The sequence below is a fragment of the Petaurus breviceps genome, unplaced genomic scaffold (assembly GCF_028583685.1).
Source record: "Petaurus breviceps papuanus isolate PSGF00001 unplaced genomic scaffold, PetGlider_PUasm1.0 181, whole genome shotgun sequence".
NCBI lineage: Eukaryota > Metazoa > Chordata > Mammalia > Diprotodontia > Petauridae > Petaurus > Petaurus breviceps.
The window spans coordinates 21,044,246-21,065,202 of record NW_027185784.1 but is presented as its reverse complement, the minus strand read 5'-3'; the positions used below and the strand labels follow the sequence as shown (position 1 = coordinate 21,065,202).

Here is a 20,957-nt window from a genome sequence, read left to right as displayed (position 1 = left end):
ACCCCAGTTGCTTAGGGGCGGCCAGGTGGCTCAGCAAATAAGAGCACTGGCTCCAGTGTTGGGATAACCTGGATCAAATCCGGGCTCAGATACTCAGCACCACACCCAGAAATAACTGGCCATGTAACCTTGAGCAAGTTACTTAACCCCAATTGCTTTAAAAAAAAAAGGGGGGGGAAGGAAAAATAGTCTCCTGCAGTGGAAATCATTGAATGTCAGTCTTGAATTGAGAATTGTGATGTTTCAGTGTAAGAAAAGATCTAATACTGGGTAAAGGAGTGTAGCAATGCCTAATAATACTATTAATAATCACAACAAACATGGACATAGTACTTGAAACTTTACAAAGGGATCTATGTACATAAAGTAATTTGGTTCACAATAACTCAGTGAGATAACTGCAATTATTATTCTCACTTTGCAGATGAGGAAACAGGCTCAGAGAGGTGGCATGACATGCCCAATATCACACAGTGAAATGTCTGTTCCAGTACTCTGCTATGTCATGGGGCAGCTGGGTGGTGCATTAGAGCACCTGGAGTCAGGAAAACCTGGGTTCAGATCCCACTGAGACACCTCCTAGCTGTGTGACCCTAGGCAAGTCACTTAACCTTGTTTGCCTCAGGTTCCTCATTTGTAAAATGAGCTGGAAAAAGAAATAGCAGAGCACATCATGAAGAGTTGGATATAGCTGAATGACAACTGTTTTTGCCAAACTGTTTCTCTAAGAAAAGAGTTGTATTATTAGATTCATGGTCAGGATAATATTACACATGAAGTAGGATTGAAGCATCAGGATTCCTGTTTGTAGACTAAGATCTGTAGAACCTCAGGAAGGTTCTGGTGAGGAATGTGGAAGAGAAGGTGGGCTCTTGGGCCTATGATGCAATGACTGAATAACATAGGTGGAATTTTTCCTGAACCAAATAGAAAGTTCTTTACTACACTATAAGTAAATTCACTCTCCCATGTCCTAAAAAACAAATAAACAGCCTTCCCTGACCCAGGAAATTATTTTTTCTTTAGACTAAGGAAACACAAACATGTCTAGTCTTTCTGCTTATTGGGTGCAGTTGAAGCTTTAGGGAAACCTGTCATGCTTTACCACCCCCTCAAAAAAAATCCCAGCAGAAACATTGAATTTTAATATTGTGTCTAAAACCTATACTCATACTCCTTGTCTAAGATATGCTTGTTAATGATTTATGATGCTGACATAAATTTCTCTTATCCTATTACCCCCTCATTTTAGCTTTTCTTTGAATTGAGGTCAGTACTCTAGACCTAATCCTCTGAGCTCACACCCCCTGACCTCTCATTCCCTGTTTCTCTGGTTACTTTGATTAGACTGCTTTTCAACTCCTGAAAATTTCTTTCCTACCTCTTTCACCTGTGCCAATGACAGTGTAGCTACTGCCTTCCTTGCCATCAGGGTCCCCTGTCACTTCCAAAGTAAAAGGCACTTCATGGGCGTCTTTGAAATGGAGTGCTGAATCAGAAAGTACTAATGATCTGCTTGCCTTACCCTGGGGTGTCTGAAGCAGGCATCCATCTCTTGCTGTTTCCCAGACCTGTTAGTCATAAGAATTCACTCTATGTCAAGTCACCTTAGCAGCACAATGAGGTGCAAAATAAAACCTAAGACAAGCAGTTTATAACATGATAATGGGAGACACAATGATGGAACTACTTTTAGATTTTGGTCCTGCTGAAATAACATTAGGAATTTCAGAGATACTGAGCTTGGTCCAAAATCTTGCCTACTGGGTCATAAGCTCTTTGAAGCCCTGACAATAAAACATTCTTTGATTATGAGAAACCCCCTTCTTCCACCCAACATCCTTTCAGAAGTTTTGTATAGGAAAACAGCCTGATATGTTGGAAAGATCAAGACTGGAAATCAGGAAACTTAGGAACTAGTCCTACCTCAGCCACCGTCTACCTATATTACCATAGAGAAGTGCCACTGTTACCCATTATTTTTTTTTTTCACCTATGAGATGAATGTGTTAGAGGCTAAGGCCCTTCCAGCTCTAAAATCAATCCTATGAAACATTGTCTCTAAGTGAATTCATATTAACACTGCTCTGGATTTTTTTGTCAAAGATTCACTCCACCTTTTGCAAAGACATGAGTGCCCTTGAGTGTTGCAAAACAATGATTAGAAATAATTGATTGTAGATTCCTAATGTTTAGCTAAATAATTCAAATTGCCCTCATCTCCAGCCTTTTTCCCCCACCCTCTTCCTCCTAACCACAGAACATGATACACCATATCTTATACTTCCGTTGTTGGGGCTTAATGTTATTTATATCTGCTTTTCTCAAATGCAATTCAGGAATAATAAAACAAATCTACCTGCTATACTTAAGAGAAGCAGACCTGGGCATAAGGGGCTAAAATTAAGGGAGTTCCCTTCTCAGTTTCACAGCCTTCTTGACCCAGTCCTTTTCTATATCCTCATATATCCATTTTCTCCTAATAATTCTGGTCTAAAATTTGCTATATCACGGTTGCCTGGAAACTCTTGTGTAAAACATCACTTTATTTCTTTGGAATGATGTTTTGTTGTGTTCAAGTGTTATTTTCAAAATTAGTGTGTTTGTTTTGCCAAACTCCTTTAAATCCCCTCTCCTTTTTATGACTTTTTAGAAGGAATACCTCAATGGGCAAGGCAAGAATAAATTCATAAAAGAAGGTGATATCAAAACAAAATATATCAATAAAATTTAGATTTTTTAAAAGAAGTTTTATATAAAGCTATTAGAGGAAATTCATAAGACTGAGAATCATTCAATTGATCAAAACTGATTTATAAAGCATTTAGGACGTGCTAGGCACTATACTAAGCACCAGGATACAAAGAAAAAAGTGAAACTATTCTTCTGTCTTCTTAAGTAGCTTACGTTCTAAGCGGGAGGCGACTTGTACACATGTAAGTGCATACCAGTAAGTTAGCCTTAGTAACTTAGACTTTCAGTAAGACTTGGTTAGTATCCTGTGGTTAGACACAGAAATCCTATATAAATCCTTCTCAGACACTTACTAGCTGTATGATCCTGAGCAAGTCACTTAACCCTGTTTGCCTCAGTTTCCTCATTTGTAAAATGGGCTGGAGAAGGAAATGGCAAACCACATCATGAATATACTATACAGCATACCTTAGGGAGGGGGATATAACAACTGAGGTACCAGAAAGGACTTCAATCTGAATCTTGAAGAAAACCAGGGATGAATGAACCCAAAAGAGTTTGGTAGCTTTGTTTTTGTCATTGAAGTATTTAAAAATAAAATGCCATCAGGACACTGGGCTGAAGAAGTCCATGAAGACCTTTTAATTAATATATAAAAGAACATTTTTAACACTTCTGTTCCTAAGGACAGGTCTGCACACTGTATAACCTGTAGTTGATTTTCTCTTCCTCAGATCCGGTCATTACTATTAAATATGCACACTGTGATAAGCCCTTAGCCTAACCTTAGAATGGGAAACACCAGTGATTGGAGGGGGAAGGAGCCAAGAAAGGTCTCCTACTAACGGAAGCTCTTGAAGCACTTGGCCCTTCCTCAAGCTCTGGCTTAAAGGAAGTCAGAGGCTGTAAGAAGTAGAGATGAGGAGGGAGAGAACAGGCCTGGGCAGCAGCCAGTACAAAGGCATGAAGATGGGAGAGAGGGTACCGTATGTGAATAATGGTAGTTAGGCCAGTATGGCTGAACAGTTGAGTGGATGGGGGGAGCAATGTATAAGAAGACTAGAAATATAGAAAATGGCCAGATTTTGAAGATTTTTTACGTGCCAGATGGATTTGTTTTTGATCCTCTAGACCAAGAAGAAGCCATTGGAGTTTATTAAGTAAGAGGTGGGAGAGGAGAAGAGAATCTGTTATTACTATTTTTCTCAGTGGCTTTTAAATTAAATTAAATTTTCTCCTCACTCTGGAGACTGTACACCACTGTGGTACTGCCAGCTTCACTTCACTCATCGCTCTTCCCCTATGATAGGCGCAGTTCCAGTTCTTGCCTTCCTTGCATTCGTTTGACCATATGCTTCACATCCCTTCTTTCCTGCTCTCTGTCTGCCAATTCACCTTCATTAAACTCCTCCGAGTCTCTTCTCATGAACCATTAGTTTCGTGATGTTCCCTCCCAAACAAAAGTGAAATCCAAAGATAACCAGTGATCAATCTAACAAATCAAGAATCCCACTAATCTCTCTTCTTTTCACTCACTTTCTTTCTTGGTTCTATTCCAATTTTTCTAATTAAATTTAACGAATAAGGGACTTTGCCCAATTCTATATCAGATCCTAGCACATAGCTGATACTCACTGCACATCTCTATTAAACTCCCAGTGTATGTGGTGTTGACAAATAGATATTTTAAGCATGCTTATTTCATTAAAACTGTGATATGTCTCTAACTGATCACTCTAGAATAAGGCAGATCCATCTTGGGGCTCATTTAAGATTATCTAAGTACTAAAAAATATATAGAGAGAGATTTCCTTACATTATATTCTTAGCAGGCACACACACACGCAGTCTAGCAAGCCTCTTGGAGGGTAGGGTGGGGAAATAATGGTGAAAATCTTTGCAGGGGAGGTGCTAAGGATTCAGAGCTAATTTTCTTGCTAGAAAAAAGACCTTCTGCAGGTCACAGGCTGAAAGAGTTTACCCACATGCTTTCAACTAATCCTACTTCTTCCTATCCCTTTATATCATAACTAATGCCAACTATGTTATTTTGTTCTGGCTTTTTTAAGGCTCAAACTTTTGAAAACCAATCATGGAAAGGTTTATATTTTATCTGTGGAAAGTAGTTCTTCTATTAAACTCACCTCCATTTGCATTTTAATATGCTCTTTGACCTCAGAGAAGAGCTGGATTAAAATAATCATCTCAATTCTACAACATAAGCACCTTCTTTCCACACCCCCTAAAAACATCCTTGTGGGGAAATGCTTGCTATTGCTTTAGTAAAAAGAGGCTATTGATTAAGGTAGGCAAGAACATCCTAACTCTAGGTACAATATTAGCTTTATAAATCTGCTTTTGGAAAATAGGCCTTGGGTTTACTTAAAAGACAAATTGTTTTTCTTAAGTCTTTGAACTTTGAATTCAATTCACCAAATATTTAAGTGCCTGCTATGAAAAATAACATGGTCTGGGTTTTCGAGGACCTTAAAATCTAACAAGAATGAAAGTGATAGAAAGCAGAATGTGATAAAGGCAAAGGAGAGATATAAATAGAAGACTAATAAAATTGTGAGAAGGCGGAGATCATTTTCAGCTGTTGATATTGGGGAAGACTTCTTGGAGGAGGAAACATTTAATCTGGACCTTGAAAGAAGAAACATTTGAATCAGTAGAGATGTGAAGGGACTGTGCTGCAGGCATGAAGAATTCTTTTGGGACCAGTTGAGCTTGGGGAACAGTTCAATTGGACTTAAACAGCGTGTATGAAGAAGAATCATGTGCTGGAAGAATAGACAAGCCAGCAAAAGCCAGATGGTGTCTCAGATGTCTGGTTGGGTTGCTGTTTTATAAATTTTATTGTTGCTGTTTGTCCTTCTTTCTTGAAGAGGACCATGATATCGGGAAGGAGAAGTCATGACTTGCAAGTGATTAAATTTAAGTGAGAGAGGGCTCTGCAAAATCACCAGATTCGCTCTCTCTTTCCAAACCATTTGGGTCCAGGGGCAAGATATAGATCAGGACGAATGGAGATGGCCCAGAATGCAATGGAAAGCCTTGGCCTTTATAAACTAAGGTCTTGGGGGCAGCTAGGTGGCACAATTCAGATGTGACCTCAGACACTTGACCCTTACTAGCTGTGTGACCTTGAGCAAGTCACTTAACCCCAATTACCCTGCCTTCCCTCCTTCAAAAAGGCAATAAATAAATAAACTAAGGTCTTCCCCAGGTCTTGGTTTGTCTGAGGCAATGTCCATTCAGTGATTAAGGGTAGGTAAAAATGAGGCCAAGAATTTTACTTGATCAAAAAATAAATAAAATAAACTCCATCTGGGAGGGGAAGACCCTCAGGGATTTTATAAATAAAGTACCACTGAAGGATTTTGAGTTGTGTCTTTGAACAATATCAGATCTTCTCATTAGGAAGATTATTTTGGCAGCTCCTTGAAAGATGAATTGAAGAAAGGAGAGACTGGAGGCAAGATGACTAATTAGAAGGCTATTACAGTAATCCAGGTGAGAGTTGATAAGGATCTGAACCAGGACTGTATTAATGTAAATGGAGAGGGAGGGATAGACATTACAGATATTATTTAGCTTTCATGGCCAGGATTTGGAAACTGATTTAATTAAAGAATATCAGGAAGGGAAAGGAATTAAAGGTGACCTTAATGTACTGAGTCAGGGAAACTGAAAAGATTGAGATACCATTAATAGAAATAGGGACACTGGGAAGCAGTGGCATATTTTATTGGGAAGAGAAATTCAGATTCTGGACATGTTCAGTTTGGTGTGACAGGAGGCTATCTGGTTAGAGATGTCTATAATCCAGTTGGAAATAATTGGAGAGATTGGGGGCTGGAAATATAGATTTGGGGCTCCTCTATATAAAGATTAGTATTTATGTCATGGACATATATGAGATTGTTGAGGCAGAGAGAATAAAGTGGCCTGAGGCCAAATTGTTGATGGGTAACCATGCATAGCACCGTCAAAGGAGTCTGAGAAGGAGCAGTCATAGAGATAGGAAGAAATCTATGAAGAAGAACTGTTGTTGAAACCCAAGGGTTGGGAAGAAAAATACCAAGAAGTATATGATTAACTATGTCAGCTACTTCAGAGGATCATGAGGACTGGGAATATAGACTTGCCATGTTGGGGGAAGGTGACTTTTTTCTTGACATCTAGCAAAATCCTTTTGATAGAGAAGTCAGGCTTAAATTGCACTTATTGTATTGTCCTTCAGTGGTTGTTCTCCTATGAATGACTAATATTTCTTTTGTTCATTTATGCAGAGCTTGATGTTTCTTCCACATTTTACCCACATAAAATTAACTTATTGATTTTTGCCTGCAGCTGCCCCTTGCTGGGCTCAGTGGCATTTGTGACCCTATCTGACTCACAGCTAATGCTTAGGAAGAGTTATCCCAGGTGCTACAAATAAAATTTCCTTCTCTACATGCAGTGTTCTTCAGCAATCTTTGGCAAGGATATGTGTACCTCAAGTTATGTTGCCATAGATCTTTGACCATTTTTTCAGCCTACCTTATTTCTAGTTGGCCCAATTTTGTCCTTGCCACATGGCAGGTACTTGCATTTTCATTAATTCTTTTACCCAATAATTATAGTCATTGATAAGTTAAAACCATAGGGAGGAATAATAAATTACACAGTTGGTTTATAGCATCACATTCCCTTTCAGTGTCTATCCTGGGCGCCTCCAGATTTTATGATGTGTCCTGCCTGGGTTCATGTTCAATGGCCACCAAAGGCCTATTGCTATATTCCTCCTTTCCTTTCTACTTGCAAGGAAACTTGCCTTTACTGTATTTCATTATCTTCCAACCTGTATACTGACTCATCTGTAGTAATGGGAAAGAATGAAAGAAACAAGAAGGTCCTTTATTTTTCAAACTAGGTCCTTTCTTTCTTAGGTGTAGTATAATTGAACACAGTGGATTTGAAGACCTGAGTTCAAATCTTGGCTCTACCAAATGTGAAATCTTGGGCAAACCACTTCCCTTTTCTGACTGCATTCTGATATATAAATCATATGATCTTTCCCATTAGCACATAAACCCCGTGAGGGCAAGGATTATGCTTTCTTCTTTGTATCTCTAGCATTTACCACAGTGCTCACCATGTAATAAATGCTTACTAAATTCTTGTTGATTGATTATTATTTGATGAAGAGGTTAGACTCTGTGATCTCTAAAGTGCTTTCTGGCTTACAGTTTTATATTAACAGTGGTCTTCTGGAAATAGTACCCTCACTTAGGTGTCTAACTTGATGGAATGATTGTGATGGGATGTTTAAGGGGATCACATGAGATGATACTTGTAAAGTGCTTAGTGCTGGTCATGGGACAGAGTAGGTACACAATAAATACTGGTTTCCTTCCTTCCCCTGCCTCTTTAAAAACAAATAAGAAGGAAGGCAGGCTGATGGGAGCAATTTGGAGGCAGGCAGTCATCAGCCTTCAGATATCAAGTATCAACATTCAAATCACAATACTCAGATGGACACCTCTTTGTCCTAAAATTGACCTGATCTTATCATATAGCACTTATTTCAATGTATTAGCCACTTTGGGGAAGACTTTTACTGAGAGCTGCATTGACACAATATCATTGCTAGGGTTTTTCATATTTCATGCATTAATATGGGTAAGGATGTTTCTTTGGGGTTAACCACAAGGTACAAAGAGAATTGCTTGCCCAATTCTGGCAACCATTCGTGGGTTTACTTGAACTATAACAACTCAGTTTAATTCAACAAACAACTATTACACATTATCTACAAGCAAGGCACTGTGCTAGGTATTGGAGATACCATATAGCCTCTGCTCTCTTGTAATTGATAATGTGATTGGAGGAGCTATAAACAATTAAGAAAACAGGTCTAATACATATACAGAAGATTCTACTCTAATTGCTGATGCAGATATCACAGAGCTAAATTGAAGCTAGATTTTCTAAGCCCTCTTAAAGTGGTATGTGTGTGAAACATTTAAGATTTATTATTATTATTTGTTGTTATTATTTATATTTCCATGAATTGAAAATAAAATAAATTAAAAAAAAAAGATTTTAGTATGAACCAAGCACTGTGCTAAGCAGTGAAGATACAAATACAAAAGGGAGCTAGTTAATGCCCTCCAGTAGCTTGCATTTTAACAGGGAAGACACACATGGTAGAGTGAGTGTTGGTCATGGAAGGGAGTCATGGTCTGTGAAGTCACAAAGATGGTAAGTGGAAAACTAGAGTAATTGATGAATGCATCCTTTCTAAAGACAATGGTAGACAATTTGATTATTAGGAGGGAATGTTTGAACGATGAAATACATAAGTGAATGACTGGAAATGTCATCCTCACCTTGAGGGAGAACATATGGGAATCTTGTAGTACAATAGGGAGCTTCATACTCAACCTGTTTTCATGGGTTTCCTAGCATAGAATACCCTTCTTTCATTTCTTCTTTGGGTGGCAGACCATATCAGCAAACCCCAGCAACTCACACTTAGTGAAAAGGGAGGAAATCAGTTTTGTAAATGAGTAAATGCTGTAGGCAGCTTTCCAAACGGTTAGTTTGCCTTAAAAACAAAATAGAACACAGCATTGTTTAATTATGCTGCCTGCCGTTCTCTTCTAGCCAAAGCAAAGCCATGTTGCGTGCTGATAAATTGCCTTGGGAGCTGCCAGAATCCTCCCATCCACATTCTCCCTCAGTCCAGTGACATTTTCCTCCACTCTATCACTTTGGAAAGTGATGTTAATTACTCCTGCTTGTGCATTAACAACAACAACAAAAAAAGACAGAAGGAATGGAGTTTTACAATAGAGTAAAGATGTCAGCCAAAGTGGTACTTTTCTGTTATTATTTTCTCTGGTCCTCTGATCAGCTACTCGGCTTGATGATATCTCTAGGCCATGTCTTGTTTCACAACCGAGTTGGAACTTGTCCTTGCCACCTTTGAAAATATGGCCTTTCCACTAGCCAAGCCAGAATGTGACATGTTACAGGTAGTCATTTCCCTCCAAAACTCTGCCTCGTCAGCTTCTCTGTTATTACTAAGCACACCACCATCTTCCCAGTCACCCATGTTTGCTACCTGTTTGTCTCCCACAGCTTCTCTCTCTCATCCATCCCCTATGTCCTGTCAGTTGCTAGATCTTGTTTCTTGTTTCACATCTGCCTATGTCCCCTTCTTTCTACTCACACAGCCACAACTAAAGTTGAGGCCATCATTGCCTCTTGTGTGAAATATTGTCATAGCCTTCTAATTGTTCTCCTTTCCTCAAGTCTCTCCCCACTCCAATCTACCTTTCCCTTATTGCCAAAGTGATTTTTCTTAAGCATGGGTTTGACCATCTCACCTTCCTGCTCATTAAACTCCAGTGGCTCCCTATGCCCTCCAAGAAGTGATTGAACATATGCTGTATGACATTTGAAGTCACTCGTTCTTGGCCTCTTCCTCCCTCTCTAGTCTTCTTCCACTTCACTCACCTTCAAGTACTCTCCTTCCCAGCTCCACTGACTCATTTGATATTTCTCATACATGATATGTACCTTTGTACTGGTTATGCCCCAGGCCAAAAATGTTCTACCTTCTCACCTCCACCTTTTACTTAAATTACCTTCCATATACTTTCTTTTTATCTTGCCTGTACTTCTTTATTTGCATACTGTCTCCCCCAATTAGACTGTAAGCTCCTTGAGGGCAGGGAAAGTTTTTACTTTTCTTTTTACCCCAGTGCTTAACATGATGTAAGCTCGTGTTAAGTGCTTATTAGTTAACTTATTTCATCACTGCCAGATATCTAAGGCCAAATTTGCCTTTAGGAAGTAGGGCACAGATCATTTTAAAGTGATTCCTGGCCATTAATGTATTCTTTAAATTCTACAAAGTCAATAGAGTTTGCTTTCTTCTTTGTTTTAAAAAATTCAGATGGTAAGAGGCGGAGAGGAGGAATTTAAAGTGGAAGATGGTGCTATCATGACTCTTGCAGGGGGGACCCTGGGTTTTCCAAGTCTATGCCAGCAGAGGGCAAACTCTGCCAGGTCCTATTAAGGCTTCTACTGTCTTCCTAAGAGTAGCTTGGCTACATTTGGGTAGGCTCCTTACCAAAAGGTTGGTCAACAGGAAGTCATTTATTTTGACTCAAAGAAATTCAGGAAGATAGACTACTAAAAGGTGAAGGAGACTGTAATCTGCATTGGTGGAAGATTACATTGATAAAATTACAGATATATTGAAGTATTGAACTAATTAAGTAGATGATAAGATAGAGATTGCAGGATTCCTAGATATACACTACAAGGTACCCCCACTCCTGCCCTGTCAGATTTTCCCCACATTTTCATAGCAGTTAATTTTTTTTTCTTTTTTTTTTTTAAGCAATTGGGGTTAAGTAACTTGCTCAAGGTTACACAGCCAGTTATTTCTGGGTGTGGTGCTGAGTATCTGAGCCCGGATTTGATCCAGGTCATCCCAACACTGGAGCCAGTGCTCTTACTCGCTGAGCCACCTGGCTGCCCCTAAGCAATTGGGGTTAAGTAACTTGCTCAAGGTTACACGGCCAGGTGTTTCTGGGTGGATGCTAAGTGTCTGAGCCCGGGATTTGATCTCCAGGTCTTCTCAACACTGGAGCCGGTGCTCTTACTCGCTGTGCTACCTGGCTGCCCCATTTTTTTTCATTTTTAAATGTTTAATTTTTAATTCAAAGCAGTCATTTTCTCTCCCTCTCATGTGCCCCACTGAGAGAGAGGAAGAGGGAGAGGGAAAGGCAGAGAAAGAGAAGAAAAACAAATCCTCATGCCAAAGATGCATAGTCAGGTAAAACAAATTCCCACATTGTTCATGTCCCTATGATCTGGAAAATGGAGATAATAATAGTATCTACCTCAAAGGGTATCGTGAAGATCAAATGAGATAGTAATTGTAAAGCATTTAGCACATAGTATTATGTAAATGTTGGCTATTATCACATTATTTCTAATTCTTTGCAATCACAAAAAGTACTTGTATAACTATGTTGGGGCATATGGGGATTTTTTTTTTTATCCATGGCTTCCTTGGAGTATAAACCCAGTAATGGAATCTCTGGTTTAAAGGGATTGGTTGTTTTAGTCACTTTATTTTTAATACTGCAAATTGCTTTCTAGCTACACCAATAATGTATTAGTATACTTATAATTTTATAAGCCCTCCAGCATTGACTATTGCTATTCTTTTTTGCCATCTTTAGCAATTGTCAGGGTGTGGTGTAAAATGTCAGGATTGTTTTAATTTTGCGTTTCTTATTAGTCATTTGGAGCGTTCTGTCATGTGGTTGTGACTGCTTTGCAATTCTTCTTTTGATAACCGTTTATATCCTTATATATTTACTAGCTGATTCTAAGCAAGTCACTTAACCTCTGTTTGACTCAATTTCTTCATCTGTAAAATCAGGATAATAGTACCTCTCTTCCAGGTTTTTTGTGAGGCTGAAATGAGATAATAATTATAAAATGTTATGTGTAATGCCTGGGATGTAGTAAGTAATTACTATATAAATGTTGCTAGTATTAAGTATAACTATAGCTTAGCTATGAAAACTGTATATTCTTCTAGCTATTGAAATTGTTCTTTATTTCTTTAAGGAACTCTTTGTAATAGAACCCATATGATTCTTTTGTGTGCTCTAGCTGGTTGATGCCCAGATATTTTATTCATTTTGTAATTGTTTGGAATGGTATTTATCTTCCTATTACTACTTCTTGGACTTTGTTATTATTATCATATAGAAATTCTGGTGAGTTTTGAGAGTTTATTTTGAAGGCCTACAACTTTGCTGAAGCTATTGTCTCAATTAGTGTCTTTACTGATTCCCAAGAATTTTTCTAAGTATATTATTATATCATGAAAAAAATAAGGATATCTATCTTTTTGTCTAATTTCTTTCTCTCATCTTATAAGTTTTTCTTAGAATTTCCAGAATTAAGTTGAATAATCTTGGGGAGAGTGAGCATCTTTGCTTCATTCCCATATTTATTGGGAGAGGACTAGTGTATTTCCATTACATATGATTCTTTCTTCTCATTTTAGACAGATTTTTTTTTTGGGACAGCAAAAGAAAGGTCCTTCTATGCCTCTGCTTTGAAGGGTTTTTAGCATTAATGAATGTTGTACTTTGTCACAAGCTTCCCCTCCTCCCCTGCATCTATTGAGATAACATAGTTTTTCATGTTTTGATTTTGATATGGTTATTTATATTGTCGGTTTTCCCAATGTTGAACCATCCTTGCATTTCTGATATAAATCTCACTTGGTCATAATGAATAATTTCTTGGATAAACCACTGTAGTCTGTTTGATAGGATTTTTTAAAAAGGAGTTAATCTTCATTAATAATATTGGTTTACATTGTTTCTTCTCTATTTTAACCTTCCTGGGTTTAGGTATTAGAACTATATTTGTCTCATGGAACAATTATAGTAGGATGCTTTCTTTCTCAGTTTTTGAGAATAATTTGTGAAGTATTGGTACTAATTATTCTTTAAAATGTTGATAAAAATCTCCTGTGAATCCATCAGGATCAGGAGTTTTTATTTGATAATTCATTTACTGCTAGTTCTATTTTTGTTTCTGAGATTGGGTTATTTAAGATTTCTATATCATTTTCTGATAGTTAATTTATTTTATATTTGGAAGGTATTCCTCTATTTCTTTTGTAATAATTTTGTTAATATATTATGTTTTGATTTATTCTTTTTATTCTGGATTTCTTAATTTCATTTTATATCTCTTTTCCATACCTCTTCAGATCTCTGTATTCAGTAAATACTCAATAAATTCCTATGTAGTAGACAGGGTAGCTAGGTGGCACAGTGGATTGTGTTGACCCTGGAGTCTGGAGGACCTGAGTTCAAATATGACCTCAGACAATGAGTAGCTGTGTGAACTTGGGCAAATCCCTTAGCCTGTTTGCCTTAGCTCCTCATCTGTAAAATGAGCTGGAAAAGGAAATGGCAGATCACTCCAATATTTTTGCCAAGAAAACTCTAAATGGGGACATAAAGAATTAGACATGAGGGGCGGCTAGGTGGTGCAGTGAGTAAAGCGCCGGCCCTGGAGTCGGGAGAACCCGAGTTCGGTTCCGGCCTGAGACACTTAACACCCACACAAAAATACTAGCCATGTAACCTTGGGCAAGCTACTTAACCCCAATTGCCCTCCAAAAGGCAAAAAAAAAAAAAAGAATTAGACATGACTGGAAATGATTGAACAGAGGACAAGTAGTAAACAAATAAACCCAAATTCAGCCTAATATATGTTTTAGCCCCTAGACAAGTTTAACGCTTACATATAACTTGCTAAAAGTTACAGTGGGACACATTGAAACTTGACTTTAACATAGTGATGTCATTTTGGTCCTCTTTGAGAACAAAGGACAGCAACCAAACAACCAATAACGAAATGAGAAGATTGTGCAGATAAGAAAAATGAGGCCCAGAGGGGTCCATTAAACATCCCCAATGTCACAGGGTGAAACAGTCAGGATTAGATCCAGGTCCTATCTCCAAATCCAACACTATCACTTTACGATGCTGCACTGGTATGAGAGTCATGATACTTCTTAGTCCTGTTCTATGACCTGAAACTAATCACTTAGCTTTTCTCTACATCCAGCTGCTACCTGCCTTGCATGGACATTAGGAAGATTAATGAATTCATGTTTTAAAATAACTCAGGTGATAAATACAAGCTATTTTTTCCAAATACCTCTTTGCAAATGAGGCTAGGATACAGTGTTCTCTCTTATTCTTCACCTTCCCTGAATATGACCAAATTGTGAAAGATAGATATAGGGGTGGTATATGCATTGAGATGATTTCTTCTATATTAACTCTTTAGGTTTCTTTGTTTTGCTCTTATTGAAGAAAACTCTGTCCAACTCCATCTGCTTTCTGGGTCAAACTACCCTTGGCTAACAGTGATTAATTCACTGAAGTTTACTGATAAAGCTTGTAATGTGCCTCCTGATGATCGGATGGCCTAGGCACTCATAATCTTCTTAAATATAAAGGCACACTTATCAGCACTATCCCAGATCCTGTCCTTGATTCAAAATAGTTCCCATCCATTTTGGGGAGGGTTATTACTGTCTGAAATACTTTTTATTTTTAGAGGCCTAAAGATGTAAAACATGTAAGACAAGTACAGAAAAGGCAGCTAAGTGATACAATAGATAGAGTGCTAGACTGAGTCAGGATGGACGTGGTTTAAAATCCTACCTTAGACACCTACTAGTTCTGTGAACCTGGGTAAGTCACTTGACCTATTTAAACCTCAATCTCCTGATTTGTTAAATGGGGACAATAGTAGTACTCATCTCACTGAGTTGTGGGGATCACATGAGACAGTACATGCAAAGCTCTTTGCAAACTTTAAAGTGTTGTATAAATGCTAGCTGTTATAATAATTATATGGAAATGTCAAGTGGAAATTTTGTCCACATTTGAGTGTAAAGAGTGAGATCCTTCACATGTGACTTTTAGATCTTTCATTGGAGCTATTAGATATGGGGATAGGGATGCAGTATAAAATCATCAATCTAGGAAAGCATTTGAGACTGAAGGGTCTATATTATCATGGCCCTGGTACATTAAGAGATTTACCTAAGGTCACTAGACTTGACTAACATATCCACTTGCCTTAGGCACAGTAAGCTCTGCTACTTAATTACATAGGTTTTGTTTTTTTTTTGGAGGGGGAAGGCAGGGCAATTGGGGTAAGTGACTTGCCTAAGGTCACACGGCTAGTTTTGTGTTAAGTGTCTGAGGTTGGATTTGAACTCAGGTCCTCCTGACTCCAGGGCCGGTGCTCTATTTACTGTGCCACCTAGCCACCCCTACATAGATAATTATTACATAGGTAGGTACAAAGTAGGCAGGTCCCTCAACTTGACATGAGGGGCAAAGCAATAGTACTTGACAAAGGAGTACAAAGGGATGGCAGGTGGTACAGTGGATAGAACTCTAGTCTTGGAGTCAAGAAGACCTCAGTTCAAATCTGGCCTCAGATACTTACCATCAGTGTGACCCTGGGCAAGTCACTTAACCCAGTTTGCCTCAGTCTCTTCATCTGTAAAATGACCTGGAGAAGGAAACGGCAAGCCACTCCAATATCATTGCCAGGAAAACCCCAAATTAGGTCATGAAGAGTTGGACATGACTGAAACGACTGAAAAACAGGAGTGTAGGGCTATCTGGAACCAGGGAAAAAGATATAACCAATTCAGAGGGCATGCAAAGAAGTAGGGGGCCAAAGCAGGGGTGTGGTTGTGTGTGTATGTGTGTATGTGTGTGTGTGTGTGTGTGTTTGAAATGTTATGCCATCATTCACTTATTTCATTTATACAATTTGCCTTCATGGGATCTTGACTTCTGTTTAGTATTTTAATTTTGGACCCTCTTGCCCCTAGTTATTCTGTCTGAGAAGGAAGGGGAGAACAGAGAGAAAGTCTATTCCAGCCGTGGAGGAGGGCATGATTTCATGGCTGGAGGACCAAAGGGAAAGGACTAAATGGCAGAAGAGCAAATACTCTTTGACTGGGGTGTGGAATGCTCAGAGAGGAGTTTGGAATGCATTTGGAAAGGTCCTGAGGGATTTTTATGCCAGCCTATGGAGTTTGCAAATTATTCAGGATCCAAAAGAAGTCCCAGGAGTTTTTGAACAGGGTAATGACAGTAAGAGCTGTGCAGTAGGAATATCATTTTTGGCAGCTATGTGAACAAGGATGGATTGGAGAGGGCAACAATCGGGGATAGAAAGACAAGGTTTTATCGTAATTTAGATTAGAACAGGCAAGAAATAATGAGGAGCTGCACTAGGATGTTGCTAGTGTGGTTGGAAAAGAAAGGAACAGATATTTTAGAAGCAGGAACTGATCGGAAGCAATTGCTTGGACATGGGGAATGAAGAGAGAGGAGATGACCAAGGATCATAGCACCAGTTAAGAAGTAACTGATTTTAGTTGAGGTTCCCTAGGCATAGGTGTTTGTATTTCTTTTTAAATATGTCTAAATTATAAGGATAGGGATAGACCTGTGATTTGAGGAGAGGGAACTCCTCAATGGGGAAACTCCCTCCACTCATGCAGATTAGAACCTTTCTCTTCACCTCTTAGCTTTTGATCATTATTTTGGGCATTGAGAGGTTAAGTGACTTGTCCAAGTATGTGCCAAGGGTGGGACCTGAGCTAATATTTTCCTGTCTCTATCTGCCATATGTAGCCTTTCTTAAATTTTCCTGGAGTCAGGAAGACTCCTCTTCTGAGTTATCTGACCTCAGACACTAGCTTTGTGACCCTGGGCAAGTCCCTTAACCCTGTTTGTGTCAGTTTCCTCATCTATAAAATGAGCTGGAGAAGGAAATGGCAAACCACTCCAGTATCTTTGCCAAGAAAACCCCAAATGGGGTCACAAAGAGCTGGACATGCCTGAACAAAAAGATGAGAGTGCAAGTGTTAATGATCAATATTAGCTAATATCTGAGGGCACCTGGCTGTAGAGGGAATACCCTAGCCTGGGAATAAAGAAACCTGGGTATATGTCTTGACTTTGACACCAGCCAGCTGTGTAACCTTGAGTTTCAGTTTCTTCAACTGAGAAATGAAGAACTCAATCTATATTATCATCAAATTACCTTCTAGCTCTGGGTTCTTAACCTGGAGATTTTGAACTTATCTCCTAACATATATGTGTGTGTGCATGTATATAGATATATAGACACATATGTACAAACATATACACACATATACATATATGTCTATATGTTGACAATAGCATTTCAGTACAGTTGTTTTCCTTTATAATCCTGTGCATTTTAAAACATTTTGAGAAAGGATTCATAGGCCTTACTCAACTGCCAAAGGGGTCTATGAAACAAACAGGTTAAGAGCCCTGTTATGATTCCTAGTTCCAAAATTCTCTTACTCTGCCTTTGCTGTAATTTTAATAACTTACTAAAAAAGGAAATAACAAACAAGTGATCCTGTGCTTATCTATGACCTCTCAGTTACCCACAGTTGAAGAAATACTAAAAGAATGGTCTACTAGTCATAGACAATATCCTACCACACATCACTTAGTGGCAGCTTCTGCAATTTCATGCAGAGGCCCTAAAAGGCAATAAAGTACCTCTGAAATGCTGCTACTCTTAACATCCTTAACTGCTAAAGTGATGTGATGTCACACTTCTCTGTCTCTTTGCTCTTTCCAGGTAAACTTTGCAATACCTTCTGTACCTGGGCTATCCATTCTGCCAGTCTCAAATGGATAATCTGACATAGTATTTCCCCTCCTAAGTATTCTTCCCTCTATGAACAATTTCACTTTGTACAATGTGGTTTCTGCCTTACAGGAAAGTTTTATAGCAGTCCAGGCTCCAGGAAAAACGTTAAAAAAAAAAACTGTTTAAAAAAATTGTTCTAATCATAACAGCCTGCTCTTTCTTTGTTCTTAAGTCTTTTATTTTTTTTTTCAGGAGAAGTTGTCTGGAGCAGAATACTGAACAATTTAGGTTTTTCCTTTATTGGGAAGAAATCTAAAGCTTCAGTTCTCATAGGGAATAGCATTAGTCAGAAGAAGAGAAATGAGCTTTGTGCCAGTTAATGTTTGCATAATGGTCGCCCTGGGGCAGTGTGCAACTTAAAAATAACCCTTCTTGCTTTCCATACTGAAGCTTGGCACTCAGAAATTATTCATGATTACATTTGCTGCTTGTGTCTTAGAGAACTGAGTCTGGGAGGGAGTGAGTAGACTCAAATAGAGATGACTAGAGATGCTTATACTGTGTTCACGAAGCTAGTAAGGAGAAGAGGGAGAATGGATACATCAGGGGGCATCTTGAGGTACAGGGGTACCATCTCAGGCTTCAGAAGTCTTACTGTGTTTGAACATATTTAGAGAGCTAAATTCGAGGTCATGCTTGAGGATTCTTATGGAGAGCTCTGTACCACCTGTATGTCATCTCTGAGCCCAATCTAATGAGAAAACTAAGCAACATGCATCTCAGTGAGCTGGGGATATTTTCTATGGAAAAGAAAATGTAAACTTCTTTTCATTTGGCTTGACCTAGGGATTGTATTTGAGACAAACAGAGAGAGTTGTATTTTGTTGTTCTGTCATTGGCTGTAATGCAAGTCCCAAAGGCTCTTGGGGATCCAAATAGCCAAAGACCATACAAATCGAGAATTATCAGAAAGGACAGTGAATGTTACATCATTTTTTCTTCTACCTTAGGCCCTGAAATGACTAATGGACTAATGCTTACCCCTAAACATGTCATAGAAAAAAACTAAAATCAAACCCAAATAGGCTTAATGCCTATGGGAAGGTATCTAGCTGTCTGTCTGTCTGTCTACCTCTGTCATACATAGATTTTTACACATATATACAGCAATTATTTTCTGTAAGTACAAATGGAGGAAAAATTAAAGGAAAGAAAAATAATTAAAAGGCATTCAATGCCCAAACCTCCATTAAAAAAAAAAAAACTTAAGATAATATCTTGGCAACTGATGACAAAGAAATACTTCTGCTTTCCTTTTTCATAGTCATACCATTATTCTCATGTATACAGTGATTTGCAGGGGTGGGGAACCTGTGATGTCAAGGCCTCTAGGGCCTCAAGTGCAAAGAATCCAGACTTCACAGAACAAATCCTTGTGGCCTCGGCCACATGTGGCCCTCTAAGTCCTCAAGTGCTGAATTCAAATGGAACTGTGGAGTTTGGATTCAGTCAAAGGGCCACACGTGAGTATCTAGAGGGCCACACGTGACCTTGAAGCTGCAGTTCCCCACACCTGATTTAAGGTATACAAATATTCCTAATATACTTTCCTCACAACAACCCTTGGAGGTAGACAATGTTGTTCAAGGTAATTCAACAAACATGCATTAAATGCTTTTCTGTGAAAGGTACCATACTAGGTATTGGAGGTAAAGAGATTAAAAAAAAACCCAACATATTTACTTTCAAGGAACTTCTATTCTATTGGGAGTAGGAAGGAAGTAGACTATAGCAAGTCTACAAACAAGATAATTAATAATAATAATAATAATAGTTAGAATTTATATGTTACTTTAAGGTTTACAAAGCACTTGTCAAAAAAGACATGATTGCTAAGGGAAAGATGACTTTGACAGATGAATAGATGAAAGATTTAAAGCACAAATGACCACCAGCAGGCTAGTACAGTCGTCCGTGTGTGAGGTGATAAAGGCCTGCACCTCTGTGCTTGGCAGTGCCAGAGGAGAGGAGTGTGCATATAAAAGAGGTGTTATGAAGGTAAACTCATCAACAGGCCTCGTCCACAGATTGTATATGGGGAGTGAGAGAGAAGGAGAAGCCAAAGATGGCACTTAGACTGCAAGCCTGGATGGCTGGGAGGAGTGGGATACCCCATACAGTAAGCAGGAATCTGAGAAGGGAAGGTGATATATTGAGTTTTCGAAGTCTTGAGTTTAAGATGCCTACAGATTGCCCAGTTCAATATGTCTAATAGGTATTTGGAGGTGAGTTTGGAGGTTAGGACAGATAAGTGGATCTCAGAATCATCAGGATGAAAAAATAATTGAATCCATGGGAGCTAATGAGAAAGCCAAGCAAAACAGTAGAGAGGGATGAGAGAAGAAGGCCCAGAGTCCTGGGGGCACCCACAATTAGGGAGCTTAATCCAGCAAAGGATGATGAGGAGCAGTCAGTTATGTGGGAGGATAAAGTAGAGTCATGAACACCTAGAGAAGAAGTATCAAGGATAAGAAAGTGATCAACCATGTCAGAGGCTGCAGGAAGGTCAGGAAGGATGGAGATTGTGAAGGCCCATTGGATTTGACAATTAAAACATCACTGGTGACTTTGGAAAGAGCAATTGCAGGGGAATGATAAAAGTGTATGCCAGACTGTAAAGAGTTAAGAAGAGAATAAGAGGAAGGAAAGTGGAGACATCAACTGCAGAAAACCTTCTCGAGTGTAGCCTCAGAACGGGAAGATATAGGAAAGTGTCTTCATCTGCAAAAAGGGAATAAGATTAATGAGGATCAAACAAGATCACAGTGCAAAGCACTTTGTAAACCTTAAAGAACTATATAAATGCTAGTTACTGTGACCACCACTTCCACCACCACCAGTACTACTATTGTTACTACCACTACCACTACCACTACCACTACTACTACTACTACTACTACTACTACTACTACTACTACTACTAC

The 20,957-nt window shown here is 38.7% G+C and overlaps 1 protein-coding gene across 3 annotated transcripts in view; it reads left to right on the top strand.

The window, feature by feature from the left end:
* DGKI (diacylglycerol kinase iota) overlaps window positions 1-20,957 on the top strand; it is a 586,838-nt gene that overhangs the window by 532,073 nt on the left and 33,808 nt on the right. The window lies entirely within an intron of this gene.